The following is a 22,164-nucleotide window of genomic DNA, read 5'->3' as shown; positions in this document are numbered from 1 at the left end:
TCTAAACTATTCCAGAACTTGCTGGAATCTCGTATTACTCAGTCAAACCTGATTAATCAATTCAAATTATGCTGAAAAAGTACAATTACGTGTTTAATATATTCACGTATGCCAATATATCGCAGCACAGGAGCTGATGTATCGCCACACGGGGAATACAAAAACACGTCAACATCGCACAAACGAAACGACGAGCACTCGGGACATAGGACCAGGCGATATATCGCCTATGATGGGCGATATATCGGCCCTAGGACCACTTTTTCAAATGTTGTTGAAACCGAGCTTGATTCATGCCCTAACCTCTTGACTAGCCTCTGAACGTTTTGACCGAGTCTTCAGCACCTGCTGAACGAATATTCAAATATTTTTCAATTAATACTCATTATTTTTATTCAAGCTAAGAGGAGATAGTTCACTCCTTGAAATCTATAAATAGGACCTAGTACCCAACCATTTTTCTCATTCTTCAAGCTGTGTTCAGAGCCTTCAAGTTGCTAGGATTACTATAGAGTGATAAACACTTGGGTTGGGATAAAACCTTTATCATCTTAAGCTTTATAAACACTTGGGAAGTGAGATTTATAGTGTGTTTTCAATATCCAGGTGTAGTTCGGTTCTAGTACATTCAAATGTATTACTAATCTTAAGTTCATTTCTATATGGTTCCTTAGTTTCCTTTAGTTTTCTTTTAGTCAAATCCTAACTCGTTGTTTCCATTCTTGATTAGGTATTTAAGTTCTGTGAACTTAAGGTTTCTTTTCGGTAAGTTTCTTCTTAGTGGTTTAGTTCATTTCTTTATCATCTCTATCTTTAGAAATACTCACATTCTTATTGTTGGTTTTAGGAGTGTTCCAAATCCCGTCCTTGTTCTCAAACATCCCGGTGTTGGTAAGGAAAATAGGATAGATTTTGTATGCTTTTATGTTTTGCTATGTGCTATGACTTATGTATGATATGTTTTTAGTTTTTTTAGCATATAAATTATTTAGATAACAATCACATAATTTGTTTAGATAACAAATTTAGATAACAAGTCCCAATAATTTATTCCTTGGGCATATGATTGTTTAGAAAACGAGCCCCATAAATTTATATAACTTGTTTAGATAACTAAGCCCCGTAAATTTATGGGCATATGATTGCTTAGCTAGCAAGCCCCAAGAAGTATGATGGCCATTATAGTGCATGTTTTATAGTCATATGTTTTGTAGTCTTATGCTTATCTTTTATGCTATATGTGCTAGTAGATTTTTCCATGCTAGGCATTAGGCTCATTCCTTTATTTTTGTGTATGCAGGAAAAAAAGTTATGGCGGCAGAAGGTTCTTGGCAGCTTGGTTTGTGTATTAAGGATGAAGGGATTCGATGGGCTGTGTGACGATTTGAGGACAACGTTATTTTTATTTAGTCTCTTTAAATTATGTTTTCATGTATTTTTCCACATTTAGCTTTGTAAATAATTTCCTTTAGTTTAAAGTTTTGTTTTATTTTAAAACAATGGGATCCCATACCCCGCATTTATGTATTTCAATATTTAATTTTTGAGTTTTTAATAAAGTTAATATTTCTTATGTATGTTTTCTTAAAAATAGTAGCTACGTCTAGTAGTTTTAATGGTCCAGAGTCTTAGAATTAGTTGGGTCATTACATTTGGTGTCAGAGAAACGGTTCATTCGCATGAAGTTCTCCTTGATGCACATGCTCAAGCTCATAATCTAACCGCCAATGTAAGTTTTTATGTTATAGTTATTATGTTTATATGTATAGCTAACGTTTTAGCCTTATGTTTTCAGTTATGAATGAATGGAGCATTAACTTATGAGGATATCCGAGCCATTAAGGCCTTGAAAAGAATTAGAGAGCCAAGAAATACCGTAGGAGTGCTAGAAAGAATCACTCGAATATTACTCTTATTCTTTAGGGAGATAGGTCACCTCCAAGAAACTAAGCAAATCATGATGAGAGCTACGGAGCAATATGTTTTAGTGATTATACTTTTTAAAGAATATCCTACTGTAATTGCAGCCTTAGAAGACATATAGGAGACAATAGATGATGAAGATGAATTACCGGTAGCTATGAGATATTACTTTCTCATACTTAGGATCACCTCTAAGATGGAATTCCAATTCACAAATGAGCAAAAACATAGAATCTTTACGAATCATCCTCGAGGGCATTTTGAGGCTCAAGATAACGATGACTACGAAGAGATAGATTATATGTTAGATGAAGGATCAGATGTAGAAGATCCCAATTTTTAGAATAGATTAGTTTCTTTATTTATTTTATTTATTATTTGATTTCTTTTATGATTGTACTTAGTGAAAACTGTTTTTCCAAATAAATATCAATGTTATTTTGATGACCTGTATGAGTTTGATTTTTCTTTTGCAATCATAAAAAATAATAAATTTAATAAATAATGACCAAGTTCGGTGAGGGTGGATACAAGTCAATAGATCGGGTTCCATATTGAGAGTTAGGGGGCCATAGTAGTGGGAACGATTTTACTGATCCCAACCCTCCCTCAATATGGTTAACTTTGGAACAACGACGAGTTTCGAGCCTGAGAATTTAGTTATATAGGATGATTAGAAACAGACTTAGAAAATAATAAAGATGGCTTATTTTTTTTCAAGTATAGAAACACACTATAATGATAAAAGAAGGCTTATATAATTCTTTTCATAAGAAATCATAAATTAATAGGTCTGAGTTATGTTTGCTTATATTAAGTTTTTGCCTTAGAGCCTATTAGGGTAAGTTCTAACATGTTTTTCTCAACTGTTAGAAATCCGCTGAAGATGTCACTCAGAAGGTTTGTTCTCACCAATGCCAATGCCTCCAACGTTGCTCCTGAGAGCAATGAAGCCCGTCCAATTCGCAAAAGAGGAGTGTGTGCTACTGCCAACCGCAATGCACCGCCGCTGCCAGTTGACAACACTGCGGAAATTGCCAGACTACGACAGCAAGTTGAGGAATTACTGCAGCAATAGTGACAACAGGCTCAGCCTCAGACTCAACCTCTGCCTCTGCCGCAACTGCAGCCTCAACAAATGGCTCCAGCACCCCCACAATTTTGTCCATATGGGGGATGGCCAATGGCGAACTATGCGCCATACCCAGCTCAGCACATGGAGCCAATTTATGAGCTGGTTTGTAAGCAACACGCTCTGAACTTTGAAGGGACAACAGACCCCTTCGAGGCGGAAGAATGGCTCAGAAATGTGGAGCCGATCCTAGCACACATGAATCTTGGAAATGCAGACCGCATATCCTGTGTTTTGTCTCTGCTTAAGAAAGATGCTAGAATATGGTGGGACTTAGTTCAGTAGACTCACGATGTCACCACCATGACTTAGACCAGATTTGTGGAGCTGTTCCACAAAAAGTACTACAATTCGGCAGTCATCTCTTCAAGAGTCGAGGAGTTCGCTGGTCTAAAGCAAGGGAACTTATCAGAAGCAGAATATGCTCGGCAGTTCGATCAATTAGCCAAGTTTGCACCAGAAATGGTTCCAACTAACTTTCTGAGGGTGACCAAGTTCGTTAGAGGACTTCGACCAAAGATTGAGCTAGGGGTTAAGCTAGCAAACCCAGGAAATACTACCTATGCCGATGTTCTAAAAACGACAATAGAAGTAGAAAGGCTTCAGGCAAATGTTAGTAAAGAGGAGGACAGTAAGCTTGAGCCTAAACAGTAGAGTCAACCTCAGAATGGCCGGAACAACAACCACAACAACAACGACAATCAGTCCAGCAACAATAATGGTCAGAAAAGAAAGCATCCTGACAACAAGCAGTCCGAAAACGATAAAAGGGTACGGACGAACAATGGAGGTAATAGGCCGGGTTATGTAGAATACCCACAATGTGCTAAGTGCCAAAAGAAACATCCTGGTGAGTGCCATGCAAACACCAAGGGATGCTTCAACTATGGTCAGGAAGGTCACCAAAAGAGGCAGTGTCCCCAGCTAAAGCCAGAGGGAAAAAGGGAAGACAAGATGGTTCCTGCCAGGGTTTTTGCCTTAACCCAAGGAGAAGCTGACGCTAGCAATAAAGTAGTTACAGGTCAAGTTTCTATCCTCAATAATGTATGTTCTGTGTTATTTGATTTGGGAGCCACTCACTCGTATATCTCATTAGAAATGATAGAGAAATTAGACAAACCTTGTGAAAGATTTAGAACTAGGTTTGTAACAGAGTTGCCTTCGGGCAAAGTAGTCCTATCATCACGGATAGTACGAGGCGTACCGATCAAGATTGAGGAAGTAGAACTAGAAGGAGACCTAATAGAATTGGAGATCAAAGACTTCGACGTGATACTATGCATGGATTGGCTAGCAAGGCATGGCGCAACCATCGATTATAAACGCAAGAAGGTGACGTTCGAGACTCCTGACGGCCAGAGATTATGCATTATGGGACAAGTTTCAGGATTACGCACACTGCTTATATCATCTCTCAAAGCTCAGAGGATGATAGAAAAAGGATGTCAAGCATTTTTAGCCAGCGTCACAGATGTGGTAAAGGAAACACCACTAAAATTTGGAGACGTCCACATCGTAAAAGAATTCCCAAAAGTATTTCCCGATGACTTACTAGGGTTGCCGCCGACTCGAGAAATTGACTTCACAATTGAATTAGTACCGGGAACCGAGCCTATCTCCAAGGCACCATACCAGATGGCACCTACCGAACTCAAGGAGTTAAAGACGCAGCTACAAGAACTCCTAGACTTGGGTTTCATTAGACTGAGCCATTTCCCATGGGGAGCACCAGTTCTGTTTGTGAAGAAAAAGGACGGAAGCATGCAGATGTGTATAGATTACCACGAGTTGAATAAGGTGACGATTAAGAATAAGTACCTGCTACCTCGAATTGATGACTTGTTTGATAAACTCCGAGGTGCGACCATGTTTTCAAAGATCAATTTACGATCTGGGTATCATCAGCTCAAGGTACGGGAAGAGGATATTCCTAAGATAGCTTTTAGAACTCGTTATGGGCATTATGAGTTTTTAGTTATGTCTTTCGGTCTTACCAACGCTCCATCCGCGATTATGGATTTAATGAATAGGGTCTTTAAGGACTACTTGGATAAATTCATTGAAGTGTCCATCGATGATATCTTGGTGTACTCAAAGGACAAAGTCGAGCACAAAAAACATTTAAGGTTGATCTTGTTACGATTAAAGGAACATAAAATTTACGCCAAGTTCAAGAAGTGCGAATTTTGGCTTTCACAAGTAGCATTCCTCGAGCACATTGTATCTAAGGACGGAGTTGCAGTAGACCCATCTAAGGCAGAGGCTATCAAGGATTGGCCAAGAGCAAAGAACGCATCAGAGGTAAGAAGCTTTCTGGGATTAGCATGTTATTATCGAAGGTTTGTAGAGGGCTTTTCTAAGATAACCACTCCGCTCACCAACCTGACCCGGAAGCAACAAAGGTTCAACTGGACTGATAAGTGTGAAGAGAGCTTCCAGTTGCTTAAAGATAAGTTGTGCTCAGCACCAGTACTTTGTGTACCGACACCCAACGACAAGTTTGTAGTCTACTGCGATGCGTCAAAGCAAGGGTTGGGTTATGTGCTGATGCAAAATGACAAGGTGATAGCCTATGCCTCAAGGCAGCTGAAGGAGTACGTACAACGCTATCCAACACACAATATGGAGTTGGCGGCGGTGGTCTTTGCGTTAAAAATCTGGGGCCATTATCTTTACGGAGAATGGTGTTAGATTTATACGGAACACAAAAGCTTAAAGTATTTCTTCACTTAGAAGGAGCTCAACATGAGGCAGAGCAGGTGGTTAGAATTTGTGATGGATTATGACTGCGAAATCCTATACCACCCGGGAACGAAAAACGTAGTTGCTGATGCGCTAACTAGGAAGAGTTATGGAAGTCTAGCAGCACTAGCCGGTGTAGAAAAGCTGCTACAACTGATCAGTGCCGGAATAGAAGTAGTCATCGGTAAGCTGGCTAACTTGTCTATCCAGTCAAGTCTGTTAGAAGAAATATGGATTGGGCAAGAGCATGATGACACATTAGTAGTACATATGGATGCAATTAAAGAAGGCAAGGCCACAGATTTCTCAATATCAGGTCAGGGGTTATTGAGACATAAGGATCGGGTATGCGTGCCAAATGATCAAGGGATTAAGATGAAGATTTTAGAAGAAGCGCACAGTACCCCATACTCAGTTCACCCAGGCTCAACCAAGATGACTCACGACATTAAGGCAATATATTGGTGGTCAGGAATGAAGAAAGATATAGTGGAATTTGTGTCTAAATGTTTAGTATGCCAACAAGTGAAAGTGAAACATCAGTGACTTGCATGCTTATTACAACCACTTAGCATTCTAGAGTGGAAATGGGATGACATAGCAATGGATTTCGTGATAGGTATGCCACGAACAAGTAAGCAGCACAACTCAACTTGGGTAGTAGTAGATAGACTAACCAAGTCAGCTCATTTCCTGCCTGTTAAGACTACGTATACCGCAGATCAATACGCAGATGTTTATGTATGAGAAATAGTTAGACTACATGGAATCCCTAAGACTATAGTATTTGATAGAGGATCGGTGTTTACATCGAGATTTTGGGAAAGTTTGCAGCAAGCCATGGGTACCAAGTTAAGTCTTAGTACATCATTTCATCCTCAGATAGACGGTCAGTCCGAGCGTACCATACAAATTTTAGAAGATATGTTGCGGGCTTGTGTACTTGATTTCGGAGGATCATGGAGTAAGCATTTGCCGCTGATAGAATTCTCCTACAACAATAGCTACCAGTCAACGATCGAGATAGCGCCTTATGAGTTACTTTATGGAAGAAGGTGTCGATCGTCGTTACATTGGGACGAGGTAGAAAAGATGTTAGAAAAGCTCAGGAAGCAGTAGCGCTGATTAGAAAGTGTATGCTCATTGCAAAAAGCCGTCAGAAAAGTTATGCGGATGCCAACCGGCGTGATGTGGAATTCAAGGTCGGAGATCAAGTCTTCCTAAGGATATCTCCAATGAAAGGTGTGAAGCGGTTTGGGAAGAAAGGAAAGCTTAGTCCCCAGTTTATAGGTCCTTTCGAGATATTGGACAAAGTGGGAGCAGTTGCATATAGATTAGCCCTACTGCCAACTCTAGCAGATAGCCACAATGTGTTCCACATCTCAACGCTACGAAAGTATGTGTCAGACCCATCTCACGTCCTCAAATACGACACAATAGCACTCCAGAAAGACATGAGTTACGAGGAATGACCGGTTATCATCCTAGATAGAGGGATGAAGCAGTTACGGTCCAAGAGTATTCTGATAGTCAAAGTCCTATGGAGAAATAGTTTTGAACGGGAGGCAACATAGGAGTTGGAGGAAGACATGTTAGCACGGTATCCAGAACTGTTTAGTAAGTAAATTTCGAGGATAAAATTATTTTTAGTAGGGGAGAATTGTAGAGTCCTAAAACTTTACTTAGCTAGTTAGATAGCAGTAGTAGTAGTAGTAGTAGTAGTAGCTAGTAGTAGTTATAGTGTGATAGTTACTGTGGATTTTGGTTCAAGCTGGGACTTAGTTTAACACTCGTAGCAATACTTATAGATTTTATAAGTTTAACCTATAGTTTAAGAATATTAATTATAACATAAGGTTTGATTAATATAGCTGATTATAAAGATGTTATTTATTATACTATAAGGTTTAGATAGAATCAATAAGATCATGACACTTGTTGTGTCCATGTTTATTTAAGGATTTAATTATAGTTTAAATAAAAGAAAGTTCAAGAAAGCTCTAGAATCTTCCAAGACCATTAGGAGCATGACGTTTGTCACAATCTTGTTTATTTGAGGATTTAACATTTTAAGTAGATAATTTAGAAATAGAAGTTTCTAGAAGCTCTAGACTCTTCCAGAACTTGCTGGAATCTCGTATTACTCAGTCAAACCTGATTAATCAATTCAAATTATGTTGAAAAAGTGCAATTACGTGTTTGATATATTCACGTATGCCAATATATCGCAGCATAGGAGCCGATGTATCGCCACACGGGGAATACAAAAACACGTCAACTTCGTACAAACGAAATGACGAGCACTTGGGACATAGGACAAGGTGATATATTGCCTATGATGGGCGATATATCGGCCTAGGACCACTTTTTTAAATGTTGTTGAAACCGAGCTTGATTCATTCCCTAACCTCTTGACTAGCCTCTGAACATTTTGACCGAGTCTTCAGCATCTGCTGAACGAATATTCAAATATTTTTCAATTAATACTCATTATTTTTATTCAAGCTAAAAGGAGATAGTTCACTCCTTGAACTCTACAAATAGGACCTAGTACCCAGCCATCTTTCTCATTCTTCAAGTTGTGTTCAGAGCCTTCAAGTTGCTAGGGTTACTATAGAGTGATAAACACTTGGGTTGGCATAAAAGATTTATTATCTTAAGCTTTATAAACACTTGGGAAGTGAGATTTATAGTGTGTTTCCAATATCAAGGTGTAGTTCGGTTCTAGTATATTCAAAGGTATTCCTAATCTTAAGTTCATTTTTGTATGTTTCCTTAGTTTCCTTTAGTTTTCTTTTAGTCAAATCCTAACTCATTGTTTCCATTCTTGATTAGGTATTTAAGTTCTGTGAACTTAAGGTTTCTTTTCGGTAAGTTTCTTCTTAGTGGTTTAGTTCATTTCTTTATCATCTCTATCTTTAGAAATACTCACATTCTTATTGTTGGTTTTAGGAGTGTTCCAAATCCCGTCCTTGTTCTCAAATATCCCGGTGTTGGTAAGGAAAATAGGATTGATTTTGTATGCTTTTATGTTTTGATATGTGCTATGACTTATGCATGATATGTGTTTTATTTTTTTTTAGCATATAAATTATATAGATAACAATCAATTAATTTGTTTAGATAACAAATATATATAACTTGTTTAGATAACAAGTCCCAATAATTTATTCCTTAGGCATATGATTGTTTAGATAACGAGCCCCATAAATTTATATGACTTGTTTAGATAATTAAGCCCCGTAAATTTATGGTCATATGATTGCATAGCTAGCGAGCCCCAAGAAGTATGATGGTCATTATAGTGCATGTTTTATAGTCATATATTTTGTAGTCTTATGCTTATGTTTTATGCTATATGTGCTAGTAGATTTTTCCTTGCTGGGCATTAGGCTCATTCCTTTATTTTTATGTATGCAGGAAAATAGTTATGGCGGCGGAATGATTCGTGGTAGCTTGGTTTGTATATTAAGGATGAAGGGATTCGATGGGCTGTGTGATGATTCGAGGACAACGTTATTTTTATTTAGTCTCTTTAAATTATGTTTTTATGTATTTTTCCGCATTTAGCTTTGTAAATAATTTCTTTTAGTTTAAAGTTATGTTTAATTTAAAACAATGGGATCTCATACCCCACATTTATGTATTTCAATATTTACTTTGGAGTTTTTAATAAAGTTGTGAATATTTCTTGTATATGTTTTCTCAAAAATAGTAGCTAAGTCTAGTTGTTTTAATGGTCCAAGGTCTTACAATTAGTTGGGTCATTACAGTTTCCATCAGTCTGCGGTCTTAATCGAGCGGGTGTGTACAACTCCCTTAGAGGGTCTCGCCTTGGCCGCCTGCATTCAGCAGGCTTAATGAAAATCCCAGCCTTTTCCCGCTCCCGTCCTTTGCCGTTCCCAACCTCTGCAGCTCTCGGCCTCTGCCGCTCCCGGCCCTTGCCAATCAGTCACAGTCGCATGTATGACATAATAATTATAAACAATACACAAAGCACTAAACACAACATAGCTCTACGGGCACAAACAGTTCTCTTACCTTCTGTCCCGAGCTGACAACCCAAAGCGATCATGAGCCCGATCCCTAATCCCTAGCCTGAGCTGTAAAACCTATTCACAATGTAATGATAAATAGACATCCATCAAGCCCTAGCCAATTAAAAACTTCAAATTAAATACTAGCCTTCACGACCTCAAATTCTACTAAATCGGGTAGTAAAACCCTTCTCGAGCCTTAAGATTTGGGTTCCCGAGCTTAAAACCCCATTTTGGTCATTTTCCCTAATTTAAATCGTGACCCGCCCCCTAGGGCCACGACCCCTGCAAGTCAGAGAGCTTCGACTCTCTCATCTAGGGAACACGGGACGCAGAGTGCCTTGCCTGCGCCACGGCACTTGGGCAAAATCTGAGGCTCCCAAGCCTCTTAGTTCATACGGGTCGCGGCTCCTGAAGAACAAGATCGCAGCTCAAGCTCAAAATCCCATAAATTCATGCATTTCCACTGCCTTTTCCCTAGCCTAACTCACCAAATCACACCCAATTCAACCCCTACTCTCAGAACTAAACCCAAAATTCTGCTCTAGGCAACTTAGTCAGTATAAACACTCCAAAAACCAGCCCATAACTTCTTTAAAATCTCAAAATTAAACCAAAGCTTGAACCTGAGCAAAACTTAACAAAATCATAGCAAAAAATTAAAAATTCAATACCATAATCCTTACCTCAATTGTTAATTCGACCCTGAGCTAATTCCCCAACACTTCTAGCTTGTTTTCTCAAGTCCCCAACCTTAATTCTCAGCCAATTCCTCAAAGAATTCACCAAAGCTCCAAGCATACCAAAAAGAGGGAGAGAGCCGAGTAGGGAGAGAGAGAGAGAGAGAGAGATAACTAAACATTAGAGCAAAGTAGATTTGGAGAAACTCATTGTAGATCAAATTTTATCACCATGATAATTAAATGGTAAATGACAAACCAAAGAGACCACAGTTCCTAAAAAGGAAGCCCATGTGCAACATCATAGTGGGAGGGTTGTGAGACAACCTGTTCGCTATGAATGTGAAGCACACGTCCTTCTTTTCGACACAGACAAGGACAACCCATTGACCTTTAAGGAGGAAGTGGAAGACCCTGAAAAGGAAAAATGGCAAGAACCCATGAACCAAGAAATAGAATCGATGTATTCCAATTTTGTATGGGAACTTGTAGACCAACTTGAAGATGTCAGGCCCATTTGGTGCAAATGGATCCTAAAGAAGAAAAAAGGTGCTGATGGGAAAGTAGAGACTTTTAAGGTAAGGCTAGTAGCCAAACGCTATACACAGAGGGAGGGTGTCGATTATGAAGGGACATCTTCTTCTGTTGCCATGCTAAAATCCATAGACATTCTTTTGTCCACAGCAGCCACTTATGATTATGAGATATGGCAGATGGACGTCAAGACAACTTTTCTAAATGGCTATCTTGATGAAGGTATCTATGTGGTACAACCAAACAGGTTCCTGAATAAAGGGGAAGATCAAAAGATGTGCAAATTTCTAAAATCCATTTATGGATTGAAGCAAGCATCTAGATCTTGGAACATTACCTTTGATGAGACAACTAAAACATATGGCTTCGAACAGAATGTCGATGAAGCATGTGTGTATAAATATGTCAAAGGTAAAGTGGTAGTTTTCTTAGTTCTTTACATGGATGGCATTCTCCTCATTGGTAATGATTTAGAGACACTAACAAATGTGAAGAAGTGGTTAGCTAACAATTTCCAAATGAAAGATTTGGGCGAATGGAGCTATGTTCTCGGAATCCAAATCCTAAGGGATAGGAAGAACAAGCTCTTGACACTTTCTCAGGCTAATTATTTAGCTAAGCTTCTTGAAAGGTTCTCTAAGGAGAATTCCAAGAAAGATCAGTTACCGGAAAGACATGGAATTAATCTTTCCAAAGAGCAATGTCCAAAGACACCTCAAGAGGAAGAGGACATGAGAAAGTATCCCTATGCATCAGCAGTTGGAAGTTTAATGTATGTTATGTTGTGTACTAGGCTCGACATATGCTATACACAACATAACATACATTAAACTTCCAAAGAGCAATGTCCAAATACACCTCAAGAGGAAGAGGACATGAGAAAGTATCCCTATGCATCAGCAGTTGGAAGTTTAATGTATGTTATGTTGTGTACTAGGCCCGACATATGCTATACAGTAAGGATTGTAAGTTGTTATCAATGAAATCCTTATTTGGAACATTAGATTGCAGTAAAGAACATACTGAAGTTTCTTCAGAGAACGAGATATTATATGATGTTTATTCAGGGGGTGAGTTAAACCCTATAGGATACACTGATTCTGATCTTTCAATCAGACAAAGACTGTCATATATCGACGTCTGGGTCAATTCTCACTCTTGGTGGAGGAGTTGTAGTCTGGAGAAGTATCAAATATAGTGGCTTGTGAAGCAGCTAAGGAAGTGGTTTGGCGTAGGAAGTTCTACACTGATTCAGAAGTGATTCCAAATATGGAGAAGCCACTAATCCTTTATTGTGGCAACATTGGAGTAGTAGCTAATTTAAAGGAACCTAGAAGCCACAAGAGAGGAAAGCATATAGAAAGAAAATACCATATTGTAAGAGAATCGTGCATAGAGGTGATGTGGCAGTCAATAAGATAATGCCGGAACAAAACTTGGCAGACTCGTTTACCAAGACACTTCCTGCAAAGTCTTTTATGGGTCATGTACATAAAATGAGATTGAGAGAGATGTCTCACTTGCTTTAAGGACAAGTGGGGGATTATTAGGGTTGGTGCCCAAAAAGCATGTGAAAAGATATTTTTATTGATTTAAATAAAAGTACAACTTTTTATATTTGATTGTCGAAATTATTGTTTGAAAAATTTATATATAAATATTATAAAATTCCATATAAATAAATATTATAAGATCATATATAATGAATATGAGAAATGCATTATTTATAGACGCGGAAATGGGAAGAGATGACAGTGGCACGTCGTTTCCGGATCCAACTAATTTCTAAGACACTTAGAAGAGTACCAAGTTTCTATACCCTTCAAATATAGCAATATAACGTGTCATTTGCATGAAGAGGTTGATTACAAGTTTTTGTGCTAAGGGGGGCTTGGGTGGCAAGAGCCTCCATCAATCAACGATGGTCACTGCAAGTGGTGAAGGCCACCAATGACTGGCAAGGGCCATCGCTGATGAAGGACTAGCAAAGAGCACATCGCCCTTATGACTGGCGACTACCTAGTGTACATGGTGACAAGGTCCTAAACGACTGATAGTTGATTGACTCGTGTGATTGGAGAAGTAGACTTTTGTCGATGAAGTTTGCTTTTGTCTAAGCATTGTGGGATTGATGAGGGTTACCGTCTGTTTTTTGTTAGGAATAGTGTCCTAAAAGCATGTGAAAAGACATCTTTATTCATTTAAATAAAATTACAATTTTATGATATTTGATTATTGAAATTATTGTTAAAATAATTTATATATAAATATAAAAAAAAATCATATTCATTTATGAGAATATGATCTTGTATGCGTACGAGAGAATTAACATTGTATATAATGAATAAAATAGTCACCAACATATTAAAGTATCGAATCTTTAATCAATGGTTGCTAGTACGGTTTACTAAGCATATAGTTGGATGCATGTAATCTAGATTAAGATTACTAATGTTGATAGACATCTTGATAAATGCACTTTATATAATTATGATTATATATGACATGACCGATGTGAAATAATTTCTTTATAAACTTACCGTTTCCCATAAAGATTTAATTCATATCTTAAATGATGATCATTTGTAGATCACTATAAATCTTGAGTATTCTTGAACTCTTGTTCATGTTTATTGGATCTTTTGATTCATTCGTTAAGGTCTCTTAATATATTGACGCTAGTGACTTTTGTTTTAGAGATTCAATATCTTGAATGATTGGGAACATGATTTTACAATAATGGAATCCATGTTTTCCTAACAGATTGAATATTTGTTCCCTTAAGGGTTAATTCTGGGATTGAATTATTATTGAGCTTAAATCTATAATATGAATATAGATTAACGATTCACTGGTGAATTAATTGTACTTAAAGAACAAGAGGCAATTAGAAGGGTAAAACGGTAAATCTTGACCAACTCTAACTAACAAACCAATAAATGGAGGACATAACTATATATCTTGATTATATCAATGGAGTGCAAGAGATTACACTATAAATATAATTCTAGAATTACTAAGAGTGTAATTCCATATTTATAGTGGGGTAATAATGGAATTAATAAAAAATATTATTTAATTAAAGAGTTTAATTAATATTCTGATTTATTGGAACTTAGTATTATAGGTCTATGGTCCCCTAGTCGCATCTGTCCTACACTATCAAGGGTAAAGATGTCATAAGCAAGATTAATGGAGAAAATAACTAAATTGCAAAGGAATTAATTTTCCAGGGCCATTGATAATTATGTGTAATTAATTAATCATGAATTAATTATTTGACTAATTAGTTTTTATTTGAAAAACTTTATATTAGTTAAATTTAATATTAATTAGTGTTTGGATTAATATTACAGAGAGTTAAATATTATATTAGTATAAGCTAATTATTTAAACTGATAAATTAAGATAAGTTTAATTTTGAATTAACTGTTATATATATAAATATATATTTGTGAAATAATATTTATATTATTTTTTAAATAAATACATTGTCTTAATCTTAATTAAACAAACAAATGAGAAAAATTAGGGACACAAAAGTGTGCTACACGCCACTCACTGTGCATGTACAGTGAGTGGCACCACACTATAGTGTCATGTGTCCCTGGGATTTGAATTTTGAATTATTTAAAATTCAAATAATATTTGTTTATTTAATTATTGTTTAAATTTGATTAAAATAAATAGTTAAAAATAAAAATATAACAAATCAATTTTGAATTAATTAAATTTAAAAAGAAATAAAATTGTTTTATTATCTTTATAAGATTATAAAGATACGATCTTATATAATATGATTAAGTCAAAATCAGTTGAGAGAAATTTTCTAAGATTGAAATGTTTTCTAGAACTCTCAAAAGCGTTCTCTTCTCCAAACTCTCTAAATCTCATGTGTTGAGAACATCTAGAGAGCCTAAATAATCTAACTAATGAATCTTACATGCCCACACACGTCCTTGTGTGTTTGAGGAACGATTTATAATGCTTTGGTGTAAGTTTTCGCGTGGATAGGAAGATCGTTTAATTATACAAGAAAGACTCAAGAACTCTTGATATGCTATAAGATGTATTCTTCTTTTCCTTTTGTGTATAGATTTATTTTATAAATATATGTATTAATCCTGGCTCGGTATTAATGGTTTTTAAAACCACCACCCCTTCCGCTATGTCCTTGATTTTATTAAATTAATACCAACATTTTCATCTAAGTATTGTGGGAGTGATGAGGATTACTCCATTGGTAAATGACAGTGATTGCAATACTTTATCACTTCACCACTTGTTTTGATACGTCATCAGTTATGCGAGCCACCACATGCCAATACCGAAATTGGGTATTATAGAATTCTTGGGAAAAGAATTGAAATTTGTCTTTTTGAAGGGAAATGATTATTAAGTACAATTGTGGAAATTAACTAGTTAATAACTTCACAAAATAAATGGGGTAATTAAATAAATGTGAAACATTTAAAAGGTTGACACACTTATTTTGAGATTTAATTTTACCCTAAGTTTAAATTTCAATTAAATGAGGAAGTGGTTTTTTGGAATTTTACACTTAATATGTCTAAAGTGACATTATCTAATTTTTTTTTACTATGAATAAATAAAATAAGTATTTTATGAAGAGAATTTTGCATGCTTTGACTGATCATAGAGAGTGTCACTAAGTAGGAAGTCCTTTGATCATTTCCCATTTCCAAATTTTTAAGGAAAAGCAAAATAGAAAGCTCTCTCACTCTCTTTTCTCTCTATACACGAAACCAACACCCTCTCTCTCATTCATTTCACTCAGTTTTTTAGAGCTCATTTTCTTTCATCCTCTCTCCACATTTGCTCCTCTCTCTTTCCTTAAGAAGGATACACTCACTTAAAGTTCTCAAGCCAAAGTCTCCACTTATTAGGTAAGTTCTTGTAATGATTTTTGTACTTCTCTTCTCTTTTCTTTTAGGCCAAATTTCATGGTCTCTTTCCTTTTCATTTCTAAGTTTCAGAACTCATTTTCATCTATTGCATTCAAGGTTTCATGGTTTGTGAAGCACATGCAAGCCTAGAAGAACATGCTGGTGCATGCAAACATTGTAGAAAAACTAAAGGGTAAGCTTGTTAGGGTTCTTGAGTTTTTCTCATCTTTTTTTAATCCTTTCTTTAAAGAATGAGTTTGAACTAATTCTGTGGTATTGGGGGTGGGGGAGTTATATGATGGTGTTCATTGGTTAAAGGAGGATCCAATTTTGAGAGCAATCCCACAAAGTCTAGACATTTCCAAAAGTAAAAAAATATTAAGGTTTGAGTTAGATGGTTGTATTAGGTTTTAAAATCAGTTTGCATGTATTTATATTTAGCTTTGTTGAGCTTTATAATCGATAATAAGCCTATAATGAGTAGTGAAGATGCATGCATGTGGTTAGAAACTTAAGGAGATAGAGGAACCTAAAGTTTCTTAGGGTTAGAATAAAATAAAATCTGGCAGTTTCAAAGGCTTGACTTCCAACGGGTCAAGTGCCTCAAAAACATTATATTTATGTATTTTTTTAATTAATATATGGAATCACCCCAAAAAGTTTAATATTCATTGAGTTATAGTTGTTTTAAAAGTAATGTGCAAAATTATTTTGTGATTGGAAAATCCGACCTATGAGTTTTAGAAAAAGGGTTTGATACTCAAAACTCAACATCTTGGTTTGAAATATTACAGAGTAATTATTAATACATTAAAGTTTAAACTGGAACATTTTCACCATAAAAATAATGAGTATAGTAGTAGCTACAATTTTTAAAAGTATAGGGTAAAATCTAGAATTCTAACCAATCATGATGTTTGTAACCATTTTGACAATCAATCTATTTTTATATTTTTTCGTAATTATTTTATATTCATGTCTATACTTAAAAATAGACCAAACAATGGTAGTTAGGCCTCAAATTTCAAATAGGTTGCCCATGGTAAAATGTTGGGAGAGAAATACAAAAGAGATCCAAAGCCCTAGAATTTTCTCAAACTAAACTAAAATAGGAACTCTTTTATAAAATATTGGATTATTATTAAATTGATGATATAGTCACACTAGAAACACTTTTAATATAATAGAATCAATTTTTAAAGATTCCATAAACCATATTATATTTTAATACATATTTAAATAAGTGGTCATTTATTTCTCTCAAAGCCAAATTTTAAGAATAAAACATAGATAGAATAATTTAGTATTTTATTTGAATTGTTGGATACAATTTAGTAAATAAAATAGGGGTCTTACAATAGATTTTGGCTAGCTTAAGAGTTAAGTTTAGGTTTAATCACCGGAGTGTTAGTGGTACGACGTGAGACATAGGAATGAAACTCTAGAGTAAGAAATCTTGACACTTTAGATGAGATTTGCCCCTCTTTGTTCTCGAGGCTCTTTTAAGGAGTTTATGTAACAACCTGAAAAATACTAACACTAATCTTGCGGAATTAAAGTCATTTATAACATTTAAATGTCTCAAAAATTTAGATAAAAAAAACTTTTACTTTAATATATGCACACACTAAAAATATTTACATTAAAGCTTAAAAGTATTGTGATAAACCCAAAATAGTTTAAACATAATTAAAATATTAAATTTGAAAGTGCAGACTCTCCAAAGGTCGGGCCACATGTACACTTTTGCATGCAAACTCTAGCTCTCACTGCCTCAGCTTTTCCTTGCCCTTACCTACAACATGAGCAACTAGGTAAGTGAAACCACTTAGTAAGTCAATCCAATAGCATAGAGTAGAAACAAGCAATAGGAACCAATGACCTAGTCAATGTCCTCATATCATACAACTTACCACACTTAGGGTTTTGGAGCTCTAATCAAAAAATTCAAGAAAGCCTAAGCGTCTTAGCGGCATTGCCTTGTCTTTAGCAGAAACCGAACACATAACCCTGGGAATAATTCCAAACCAAAGAAGAAGCAAGAAACTAACATCCAATAACAATACTGACCCCAAAAGCCAATTCGAGAGTTGCCAAGTTATCCCCCTAGTATCTCAACTCAATTCACAGTGGAGACTCAAGTCTCTACACTGATATCTAATTCAAGAATATCTCTCCAGGGTAACCATCAGTTACCTAGGATATTTATACTAATTTCAAACACAAATGGGGTTTGGTGGATGTTATATTATTTTATAATATAATGTTTTAGATTAAATAAATGTGACAAATAATGTTACATACTGTAACATATAATAGAGAGTTACAACATTTAGATATGTGTGTTACAAATTCAGTCACAAATTTTTAACTTCCAAATATTGCCCATTATTGTGTAGATTTAATGTTACACAATATTGAGATTAATTTCTTAAAGCCATATGTGAAATGGCTGTTAGAGATATGATTTTAACCCCAATAATGTGTTTTGGGGGTTACAAAATCAATTGGGAGTGGATTGGAACCGCTTGGAAAAACAACACATTTTTGTGTGCTGAAATTGGTCAGTGGCCACGGCCAGAAGATGTTGGTGGTCGCGGCCTGGGGAACAGAGACCAGTGGCCGCGGCCATTGATACTCCTAGCCGCGGCCGCAGGTGCTTGACTGACCAATTTTTTTTTCAGTTTTTTCCAACCTTTTTGAAAGGATCCAAAAACCCAAATAACTCCCGAATCTCATTTTTAATTCCATAAACATCCAATTAATCATTGGTAGCAGCTATGGAGGTTGGTGGAATTTGAAATTCAAAGGGTGTCTCTAAACTCTATAAATAGGAGCTTATTGCTCACTTGTAAGACACAACTTTTCTTTCCATTAGAGCACTTGGCTAGAAAACACCTAGAGGCTTGATTATTCCAGAAAACATTTCCAAAATCTGTGAGAGATTCCTTAGTACTTGAGTTAGGGGGAAATAAGATTTTGGACAAAGGTTTCAAACCTTGTTCAAGTTAGTGATCCCCAACACTCTTCACTTTGGTAGTGTGAGTGACAGTTGTTTGTCCTTTGTTTCTTGTTCTTTTCTTTTATTCTATTGCTTTTCATCTTTATATTCCTCTTGTCTAATTTACTTGTATTTCTTGTTTAAGATTTGTAATCACTCATTTCTTTTGTTACAAACGTTTTACTTTATTTATATCTTTTGCTTAGAGTTGTATTTCACCATTCTCTTCTTCTAATTCTTTTCATATTTATTTGTATTTTCAGTCATAGAGTTGTAACATTATTTAATCAATATTGTTTATTTATAATATTTTGTCTAGAGTTGTAATATTTCTTACCATTTCCATTGAAATAACATATATTTTCCTAACAGTGGATCCACACCGGCTGGACCAATAATGTCACGATATCTAACTGGACCAATAATGTCAAGGGCAGGAACCGACTAAACAATGACCAAGTAGGCGGAAAGCGTCTACGCTACATATCAATGGGTGGAAAAAGTCCACACACTCATGAGCCAAGGAAAAATTTTATGCCTAATAGTACAACAAGTGGAAATCGTCTGCCTAACATTACAACAAGTGGAAACCATCCACAGACTCATTAGGTAGACCAAAAATTTCAAAGGCAGAAATCGTTTGCACAGTCATTAAATAGCCAAAAATGTCCCCAATATGACAACATGGAAACAGTCCACGCTTATAAATCACATGTAAAGCGTAAGCGCTGCCTAATCATTGCCTCTAAATAAGCCCTCTCTCTCTAACTAGCATATAAGCCCTACTTCTAGCAAGTTTAACTAATGTTGCAGGCATATAATCATAAACTAACTTACAAGTTGTCCTTTCCTGCGCACGGACAATCTTCCCACAAAGAATCTCGCCTTATTAGCCAACACAGTAACTAACATACAGTGCACTCATATTTTTATTATAGTAGATTATTGTAACGTCTAAAATTTGATATTAAGGCTGAGTGCCTTAACTACAGTGCCTAGAGGGCCTGATTGGGATTGTCTGAGTGAGTAATGGATTATATGCGTGATTATGTGATATAAATGAATTGTGTGGTAATGTGATTAGACATGCATGTTTGTGTGTATTAAATATTCATGTGGACCCATTTCTACGAATAGCGGCATGTTTGTAATTTTGGCCCATTGAGGGCATAAATGTAATTATGTTTGTATTGTGAGTGAGACCCCATTGTTATGGGAATATATTTGAGATGTGTGGTCCGAGATGATCCTAGGGAGCGAATCAGCAGAATAGTCACAACAGGGTCGAATACCCGGCTCGGTGGGAGCCTAGGTGTATTTTGTTAGTATAGTTCGTGTTCGAGAATTACCGTGTACCAGATGGTGACTTAGTGTTTGTTTAAGATGTTAGGATTAATGCCCTAAAAGCATGTAAACACATTTGATTGGTTTTAAATAAAAATACAATTTTATTATATTTGAATGTTATAATTATTGTTTGAATTAATTATACAATAATATCAAGAAAACTCCTTATTCATTCATGAGAATATGATCTTGTATTAGTACGAGAGAATTAAGATCATATATAATTAATAAATAGTCAGTAACATATTAAAGTAAGGAATCTTTAATGAATGGTTACAAGTACGGTTTGCTAGGAAATGGTGGATGTAAGAATCCACAGCGGATCGTGTCCTTCAAGTCGCACGTTGCTTTCTACCACATCGTTTTAAACGAAGTTTTACCATAACATTCCTTTAGTTTGAAACCAGTATGTAATTAATTCCATTATAGAATCATGAATAATCATTGGTTCGGTTAGTACTTAGTAATCTATACTTTTTTTTTCTTTCTATATCAAATATAGTTTAATCTAGATTTGATTACTAATGTCGATAGACATCTTAGTAAAGGTATTGTATATAATAGAGATTATATATGTTAGGACCGATGAGAATTAATTATCTTTATAAACTTTTCGTTTGACATAAATATTTAATTCTTGTCATAATAGATGATCATTTGTAGATCACATTAAATCCCGAGTATTCATGAACTCCTGTTTATGTGTATTGGATCTTTTGGTTCACTCGTTAAGGTCTCTTAGAATCATGAGGCTAATGACTTTTGTTTTGGAGATTCAATATCATGGATGGCTAGGAACATGAATTACAATATCGGAATCCATGCTTTCCTAACCGATCGAATATTGATTCCCTTAAGGGTTGATTCTAGAACTGAATAATTATTGAGCTCAAATCTATAATTAGATTATAAATTAATTATTTGCTACTGAATTAATGGAACTTAAGGATCAAGAGGTAATTAGAAGGGTAAAACGGTAATTTTGACCAACTCTAATTAACGAACCAATAATCGAGGACAGAACTACATATATTGATTATATCAATGAACTACTAGAGAAAATACTGTAACTATAATTCTATAAATACTTAGAGTGCAATTCCATATTTATAGTGGAGTAATCATGGAATTAATAAATAAGATTATTAGATTGAATAGTTTAATTAATAGTATGGTTTATTGGATCTTTGTATTATAGGTCCATGGTCCCCAAATCTTATTTGTCCTGCACTGTCAAGGGTAAGGATGTCAAAAGAAAGATTTGTTAAGAGAAATGACTAAATTGTGAAGGAATTAATTTTCCAGAGCAAAAAAATAATTGTTTGATAATTATGGGTAATTGATTAATTGTTAATTAATTAATTATTTAACTATATATTTTTTATTTTGAAAAACAATATGTTAAAATTAATATTAATCTTGTTTGGATTAATATAAAGAGAGAAAATAATAAATATCTTATATATTATTTGATATTTATTTATTTAATTTTAAACTGATATTTTAAGATAAAGTTAATTTTAAATTAATGGATATTTATGTTGGAATAAATATCTTGTCTTAAAAGTTGATTAAATAAACAAATAAGAAAATTAGGACAACCCTAATAGGGTTGGGCAACACACACTGTAAAGTACAGTGTGTGGCACCTAGTATCAGGGTTTTTATCCCTGGGATTTGAATTTTGAATTTCAAATAAATTTGTTTAATTAATTATTTAATTATTATTTTTAAATATTATTTAAATAAATAATTAAATGAAAATATCTAATCAGTTTTAATTTTAATTATATTTTAATTAAATAAAAATTATTTGATTAGATTAAATATCTTTATAAATCTGATATACGTGATATTCAGA

This window comes from Humulus lupulus, chromosome 6, assembly GCF_963169125.1.
Source record: "Humulus lupulus chromosome 6, drHumLupu1.1, whole genome shotgun sequence".
NCBI classification, from domain to species: Eukaryota; Viridiplantae; Streptophyta; class Magnoliopsida; order Rosales; family Cannabaceae; genus Humulus; species Humulus lupulus.
The sequence above is the reverse complement of the archived record's forward strand: the minus strand, read 5'-3'. Positions refer to the sequence as shown.